The sequence below is a fragment of the Colius striatus genome, chromosome 3 (genome assembly GCF_028858725.1).
Source record: "Colius striatus isolate bColStr4 chromosome 3, bColStr4.1.hap1, whole genome shotgun sequence".
Classification (NCBI taxonomy): Eukaryota; Metazoa; Chordata; class Aves; order Coliiformes; family Coliidae; genus Colius; species Colius striatus.
Genome location: NC_084761.1, coordinates 44,324,578 through 44,333,171, shown reverse-complemented (window position 1 = coordinate 44,333,171; position 8,594 = coordinate 44,324,578). Strand labels below are relative to the sequence as shown.

Below are 8,594 nucleotides of genomic sequence, written 5' to 3'. Positions count from 1 at the left end.
CGGTGTGCGGGGCCGGGCCGCGTGCGGGGTCGTGAGAGCGCTGCGGGCGGGGCAGGGTAAGCGGCGGCCGGTGGGCGCCTCGCACTCAGGAGGATAGAACTGGTGCGGGAGGGGCTGGTCTCGCTGTCTCGCGGTCGTTACTGGGCGGGGGCGGAAGCTAAGAGGGCAGCCCCGAGGGGGTGGTCTCGGCGCCCTCCGCGCAGCACTAGGAGCCTCGGATTTTTCTGCTTCCTCCGCACCTGGGTTCCTGGGCTGAGAACAACAGCATCTGCCCCCTCTCCCCTTAGTTCTCTGTTTCGTGACGGAGGAATGGCTGGAAGCTCCGTGTGCGACTGTTTATCGGTAAAGACCGGTAGTAGTTGATGGCGGGAAAGGCACTCGGAGTCTTCGTGTCGACTGTCTGGCAATTGGTGACTTCTGGCTGAGCTTTGTGGAAACAAAAAGAAACTGAAAAGAAAAAAGGTGTCAGCGTCGACTACTAGGTCCAATTTTTGGGGGGTTGACTGCTGATGGAAACCTGGGAGTGGAGGCTTTATGGAGAATGTCTGCAAAGAAATTTTAACACGGGGTATTATTTTCTGCAATAACTGACTTCTAGCGTACTGTCTTTCTAAAGCTTGACTTCAGTTCTTCATAGCCATTTGTAAACTATTAACTGTTTTTACTTCACTAATACACCTGTCTGAAAGTCTGGTTTGCAGCTCTTCTGGAAAAGCTGGCATGCATTTCTTTGGATTCGCTTGGGGATGCAACAGTGGCTCGAAACTCATATGGCAAATTGGTTGTCTGGGTAGAAATGTAACTCTGACCTCCAAAGATTCTTGCCTTAAAGCAGAAATGCTGCTTTGTGTGAAGTTAAATGTTTGCTGCAGGAAAACTGTTTTTTTTAAATGAATTACTGTGTTGAATTTTTCTCAAATGTTAACATTTTACAGAAGATATTTAGCAAAAGTTCTGTTTTACCACGTTAGCAATCAACAAGTAAATGCGACTTTTTTTCAGGAAGAGGGTGTTTATGTACTTATTTATTTTTTTAATTTTAAAAAATATTTTTTCTTAGGAAATGTTTGTTTTTAAACCAACGGTTTTCTTTGTTACCTTGTTAACACAGTGGCTCAGGGAAACTAATTTAACTGCTGTTTTGTGCAGTTGAACAGGAAGAGAAAATGATAACAGTACAGTTAGCGAAAATGATACTTACTTGATGTTTATCTGTCAAAAATAGCCAAAGCGATTTTCATACCAAAGGTAGACAATGTTAATTTATCTTGTATTTAAGTGATGTTGCAAATCATTTCATACAGTCATTGCAGTTGGAAAACACCTTTAAGATCATTGAGTTCAACCACTAACCTCACACTGCTAAGCCCATTACTAAACTAAACCATATCCTTTAGCATCTCATCTATGGCAGCCCATTCCAATGCTTAACAATCCTCTTCATGGAAAAGTTCTTCCTAATCTCCAACTTAAAACTCCCCTGGTGCAGCTTGAGCCCATTTTCTTGTGTTCTGTTGTTCATTATTGGAGAGAAGAGATTGACCCCAGCCTCACTACTTGTTCTCCAGACCCTTCACCATCTTTATTGCTCATCTCTGAACACACTCCAGCACCTCCATGTCCTTGTTGTGAAGGGCCTGAAACTGAACACAGTATTTGAGGTGTGGCCTCACCAGTGCTGACTACAGGGCAACAATCACTTCCCTGGTCCTGCTGGCCACAATGTTTCTGATAGAAGCCAGAATGACATTGGCCTTCTTGGCCACCTAGGCACGCTGCTGGCTCATGTTCAGCCATCTGTCGATTAACATCCTCAGCTCCTTTTCTGTAGGACATCTTTCCATCCACTCCGCCCCAAGCCTGTAGCATTGCCTGGAGTTGTTGTGGCCGAAGTGCAGGACCTGGCACTTGGACTTTTTGTACCCCATGCAATTGGCCTCAGCCCATCAATCCAGCCTGTCCACGTCCCTCTGAAGAGCCTTCCTGGCTTCAAGCAGGTCTATGCTTCCCCCCAGCTTGGTGTCATCAGCAAATTTACTGAGAGTGCACTCAATTCCCTCATCCAGACCTCTGATAAAAGATGTTAAACAGAAAAGGCCCCAGCCCTGGGGAACACCACTGGTGACTGGCTACCAACTGGGTTTAACTCCTTTCAACCACCACTCTCTGGGCCTGGCCATCCAGACTGTTTTCCATTCATCTCAGAGTAGGTCTGTCCAAACCATGGGCAGTCAGTTTCTCCAGGGGAACGTTGTGGGAGATTGTATTGAAGACCTTACAAAAGTCCAGGAAATTGATGTTCATTACTTATTTTTCCTATTTCAACAGTGACTATTGTAAATAAGGCCAGTATAGAATAAAAAAAATATAAAATATCTTCCCGCGGAATGTGCAGTCTAATTAGAGGGAAAAAAAGTAACAGGAAACATAGAGTGAGTAGTGTAATGTCTTGTAGATTTTGTTAGTTCTATGTTCTGTTTTATTGTGTAGATCTGTGGCTGCTTTTGTCTTAGTAAGCTGCCAAGGGATTCATAAATTTATCACTAAATGGATGGTTAGTAGTAATGTGAAAAATATTTAAGTGAGAACAGGCAACCAAGTGGGCCATTACGTCTTTCAAAGAAGAGGCTGTGCTTAAATCCACAAGGAAGATATACTGTGCAGAACCAAAGTAGTGCAGAAAACCAAAAATATGTATATTGGAAACAAAAATAGACTGCTGAATTGTCATCATGAACTAGGACAAACCAGCACTGGGCTCTCTGACAGCAATGGTGAATGCAGTGCTTACAGTTTAGCCATGTACATGGCAAAGCTTGTGTCCAGGACAAAAATCTTCTTTCTCATCTTAGCTAATGTGCATTTTATCAGTCTCAATGATAAAATATCTCACTGTTACAATATTTTAGTATTGCGATTCTCATCATAGTAATTGTAGAAACATATTAAATGGGTAAAGAGGAAAATATTTTTTTGAATGGGCTACCCTATAATTCAAGGTCTGGGCTCTATGAATATAGCAGATGACTTTACGTTGGTCACTATCCGTATGAGGCTGAAAAAGACAATTTTCCTGATAAACTCTTAAGATAGTCACCAAATGACCTCTTGTGGCAAAGACACTTTTGATGTCTAGAGAGGTAAGAGTGAGAGAAATTTGCTGGATTAGTCTAAATCTTCAAACTTCAAATATGAATAAAAAAGTAATCTGAATTTACAAAGGTAGGCATGTTGTTTGGCAATTGCAGAGTCTGTGTGAAAGTTCAGTATGAGTTCAGAAGTTATACTTTCCATGTAAGTGCTTTATGAAAAACTAAAGGTGCAGAACTTACAGCAGTGCTTTCTGAAGCTGGTAGAAACACCTGCATTTAGATATCAGCTAATGGAAGAAGATGATTTACTAAAGATTTTCTCAGCAATTGAGCTCAGACCTTTTTTTTTTTTTTATTCTTGGTATGGTAGGAAGTTCTATGTCAATTGAAATTTCTTCTGTGATGCCTTGTGAGCTCTATAGTTGCAATGAAACTGAATCTCTGATAGAGACTTTATTCAGAATGCTATTTGGCTATTCAGCTTACATATCTTTGAACAAAATTAACTTAGTTGCTATGTTTTGGCCTTCTGAAATCTCTGAAGTGGAATAAAAATAGGTTAAAAAAGCAAAAACGGCTTAAACTTTTGACTGTTTTAAAGGGGGTTGGAAAGAAAAGTCCTGTTTTCCCTGAGAATCTTATGTGTAAAGAGTTAACTTAGGAATAACTTATAGCCCACTTATAGCCAACTTATTTACAGTAATTGGCTTCCAACTATAACAGTGGCCTTCATCCCATTAGAATTATGAAAAGCATTGTCTTCTGCATTGTTCACTTGGTAGCTGATTTTAACATGAGCACTGTTAATTGCCTAACTGTTGATCACCAACAGACTATTCTTGTTGAGGATGATACCTTCATCTTAATAATGTGTGCTTTCAGTGGAGTGAAATAAGGTCAAGAATGGAATGTGAGCATGGGCAGGAGAGGGAGGAGCAAACTGACAAGTGACTCAACCTTCATTAAATCATTGTTAAGAATCTTAAAAATGCTTAGTTTGATATTTGAACCTGAATTACCATGAACTGAAAGATACATAACTTAACATGTTTGGGCTTCCTTGGAATTCAGATGCAAGTTCTTTTTCAACCATAAAGGAGACATGTTCCTGGACCTCCACATTGGGCATAGCAAAGGAGGGAACAGCTGGAGGATGCAAACAACAGCTTCAGATGCAACATTTCTTATGTTTTCCTGCTGAATGAATCTCATGTTTTCATCCCTTGAAGGTCAGCTGCAGAAGCAGATAAATAATATTGTCCTAAATGGACTCTAATTAAGAATAGAATTTGTTCCACTCCTCACAGTAAGTTTAATAACTCGGATCTAAATTGACCGTATCAGTAGCAGAACAGGGAGTATTGTTCTGGGAAACCAATTTCAGTGCTGTAGCACTGCAAATGTGAGACAAAGAGACTTTGGTAGGAAAAATGTAGTAGTGTATATAGTATATGAGAAGAATTTAGGGCTATATTTGAAAATAATGGGACAGTATATTGCAAAAGCACCTTTAGGTTGGGAGCTACGAGTATTTGAAAGATTGAAGCCTTCAGTTGAGAGCAAGCCAATTGCCTGCATGAACTGAAATATTGTATAAATGATGAAGTGAAAGGTTGGTTTGTCAGGGTCTGGAAGTTGTTTGTGTGTATAAGTACCTATTCTCAAATTTAAGACATGATCTTATGAAATGCACAATGTTTTTAACTCTCCCTGAAAAACAAAGAAGTGAGACATTGGCATTTTTATGATGAGAGCTGGAATTACCTCCTCCTCTGGAGTTTGTTTGGCTGTTAAGTGTAAGATATTATCAGTTTATTATTATTATTATTTGTTTCAGAATTACTAACTGGAATGCCTAATTGTTGCTATAATACTAGTGCCATTGTTTATCTGATTCCTTAAAATGGAAGTCCTCATAACACTAATCATAATTTCATCTTTGAATTTTCCTTTACTCCTCCCATGTGAGGAAAGTCTAAGTAACCTAAACAGCTGCCTCAGCTTAACCCTTTTCTTCCTCTCTCACCTTGATATGAGCATCCCTTCCTAAAATTTTTTATAAGTACTTAAAAAATAAATCTGAGTAGGTTATTAATGTTTCATGAGCGAGTGCCATTAAAAGTTATTGCTTTTGGGGATGAAGGCAACTTCAACATGTGCATATTGGAAAAGTTATTAAAAATGGCTGCCTATTTAACTAGAAGAAAATGTATAAATGGCTTTTTTATATAGCACAAAATTCAACAACAGGTATTGGAACTTCACTAAGAGCCCTGAGATTCTTGTCAATGAGCAGCGAAAGATTTGTTTTTATTTTGAGATTAAATGTAGCCTCCTGTGCTTAAGCTGCTAAACTTCAGTTCCTACTGAGCATTATGATTTCCTCTGTAAACCTGTTCATTGGTTATTTGAGCTTCATGGATTTGAATTGTACAATTTCGTGGAGAGTTGCTGGAGAACTTTTTTGATCCTTTTGGGCACGTGAGTAGATAATTACAGGCAGGTGCTGGAGGACTGCTAGCCACTAGAGTACAGTAACTTGGGTTGTACTGGACAGTTGTCAGTGAGAACTCCTCTCAGAGCCTGTCTAAGCTTGCTTTAAGCACTACTAAGCCTGCGTGAGCTGACTTTTACTTGGAGAAGGAAGATACAAGAGAGAACTGAATCGGACTCTAAACTGACTCTGTGGAGAATATGTAACAAATAGGGGGACTAGAAGGTACTATGCTGATTCAGCATGTGATACCAAGACCAATTGATGCTATCTAGGTCTGAGCCACTGTCAAAACAAGTGAACGCCTGATCTCTCTGTCATCTGCAGTGTCACATTTCTATCATGTCCTTTACACTAGCACTTTTGTGGCTATGTGCTGAATGATATAGATTTACTGCTCTGGCTAAGGGGGAAGAAACGTCTTGTCTCTTCCTTCCTCCCATTCCCAAAATAAGTTGTTCTCAATTTGCAAACTGTTCTGATTTTACAGCGTGAGCAGATGTGGCAGTGTAAGTAGATCATGAATGTCACTGTTTTTGCGTTCTTTCTGTTTTTGTAGAAGTTCATTTGGGTTCAGAAAAATAAGTAGGTCTTCTGGCATAGTTAACAATATTGTGATGTATGTTTACAAAAAATTTCTGTGAGATTTGAAGAAGTTAGTAAATACCCTCAAGCTATCTGGCCTAGCTGTCCTCCAGAGGCATGCCTTCAAGGCATTTAGAACAACAGACCTTTCCTGGTTATATGTTTGCCTCTGAAAAATCCAGAGCCTTACGTAAAATGGTTGAGAGTGTGACTTTAAGTTTAGATACTATGGGCTAAATGAAGTAGGCTGCACATGTATTCCTGTTTGCTGACCCTGTCAGGAGAATGGAGTAGGTAGCTCTGGACAAGATCTGCTTATCAGCAAGATCCTTGTATTGGTTTGTCTGGTTTCTCTAACTTCTGTATGTGATAGTTGTATACCTGAGGATAAGAATAGTTAAATTTGACTGCAGAAATTTCCAGTCAAATTTCAAACTTCAAGGAGACAGGTGGATTAATAGGATAGCATTAGCTGTGACATTTACTGGATTCAATACAGAGTACACCAATAACCAACAAATCATTATTTTCAATCAGTTCCTGTCTCTGGGACTGACTGACAGCTGCTATATATTAGTCATTGCTACTGGGTAGTAGTAATTTTGTTCAACAGGTGGGAGGAGAATTCACGTCGGTGATGTTCACCCTTTCATCTACCAGTTTTCATAGCAGGACTTGTATGTACTTCTAATCAGCAGCTTGATTAAGTAGTACCTCTGTTGGGACATCATTCAAGTATTTATTTTTAATTTTTATTTTAGAGATATATTATCCTTTGTGGAGAGACAGAGCTTCAGAGTTGCCATGCTGAATGAAAATAGGCAAGAGTCAATGTACGTATTGAGAGTACCTGTGTGATGAAGAGATTAATGTTTTACTTAAGCAGTCCCAAGTGATGGATTTGGAATAATTTGTAAGAACAGGTGATTAACAGACAGAAACTACACAGTAACATACTTTGGAAATAGAAACCTCTTCAGAATTAAAAAAAATATTTATCAGGTCTGTACAGCATGATAATGTTCATAAAAGCTGATTATGTCCAATAAAGTCAACCAGAAGAGAAAATTTAGTTCTGAAACGATTTGTAAGGTGATGTCTTAGTGGCTAGAGTGGCCAGGATAAGATGGGATTGTATGCTCCAAATGCATGCCAGGGTATTATTTAGTACTGAAAGAACTACTGTAGTCAAAGGTATGAGTTTAAATGCTAGTAATTGTAGATTTAGCAGGTAAGTCTAACACTTCTGAACTGACCTCCTCAACAGGACCTTCACTATCTAATTTCTTCCACATCGCTATACTTATGATGTTGAATGTGTCTCAACTTCCATGCTATCAAGATTTATCCAAATAAAGTAGCTTATTGGAAAGTAAGCATTTCATTACGTATTGGATTATTTTTTTGTGTGGCAGGTTTATTAGTTAAAGAAAAACAGCAGTACTATTATGCTGAGCCACTTCTTCTAAGACAAAGTCATGTAATGGTTGAAAACCAATCTCTATTATGATCTTTAGTTAATGTCAGGGGGACTTTTATTCTTCCATTTCCTCTGACAACTGATTTTGCCCAGTGATAGACGATATAAAATAATAGACTTGATGTATGCATTTACATGAAAAAAATAAAATCCTGGTTTTGCTTTTTAAGTAATTATATCATATTTATGTAACTGTACAGAAACCTTATTAATCTGGACAGTTATTTGGAAGGCTGATGATGTTCCAAAGTCGCTTGTGCTTTATGTATGTATGTATATAAATAAACACCCACTCTGACCTTGCTTAGCAACATTCAGATTTCTTGTTATCAGAAAGCTTTCTTCTCTAATGTTTGTTTTAAGAGTGCCATCTAGTGTCTAATGCTTTTCAATGGGCGTTGTGATTTATAAGGTAATGGGCAATTTTATTCAGTGATGGAGCAGAAAAATTATTGCATCATTATTTTATATTAAACTGGTATGGAATAGGTTAATAGGAAAAATGTAGTTTTCAACCAAGTATAAGGAAAACGCATATAGATTTTTAATAGAATGAGAAGATACTAATTTCAGCTATGTTATTGTTGTGTTTAACTGCTTTAAAATTGTGATTGAGGTGTTCATGTAGCATTCTTGAAGTAAATGATTTTTTTCTTTTTATGTGTCCTCTTGGCCTTCAGTTAGTGTCTTATCAGGCTCTAGATTAATTTTTAATACAGAAATGAATATTATATATGCCTTCTAATGGTTACAGGATGGCAGCTGTTCGTTTGGAAATTCAGTGTGCTTAGGAACTTTTTTATTACATTGTATGTGATTGATCTTGTGGGAGATGATTGATTTTTGAAAAGAAAAGCTTTGCTACAGAATGTTTATACATGAAAAAAATTAAGAAGAATTTTTTGGTTTCGTATGTTTTGTTTAATGACGTAAACATGTTAAA

General features: G+C 38.4%; 1 protein-coding gene across 6 annotated transcripts in view; it reads left to right on the top strand.

The window, feature by feature from the left end:
* Positions 1 to 8,594, top strand: part of GSTCD (glutathione S-transferase C-terminal domain containing) — a 76,842-nt gene that overhangs the window by 330 nt on the left and 67,918 nt on the right. The window contains exon 1 of one of the 6 annotated variants that reach the window (XM_061993363.1): positions 7 to 56. The exons of 3 other annotated variants lie outside the window; for them this stretch is intronic. The gene's annotated coding sequence lies outside the window, so the exon portion shown is untranslated. Of the gene's footprint in view, positions 1 to 6; positions 57 to 431; positions 463 to 6,773; positions 7,005 to 8,594 lie in introns of those variants that run through there. 2 more of the 6 variants (XM_061993365.1, XM_061993364.1) reach the window with 2 other exon arrangements.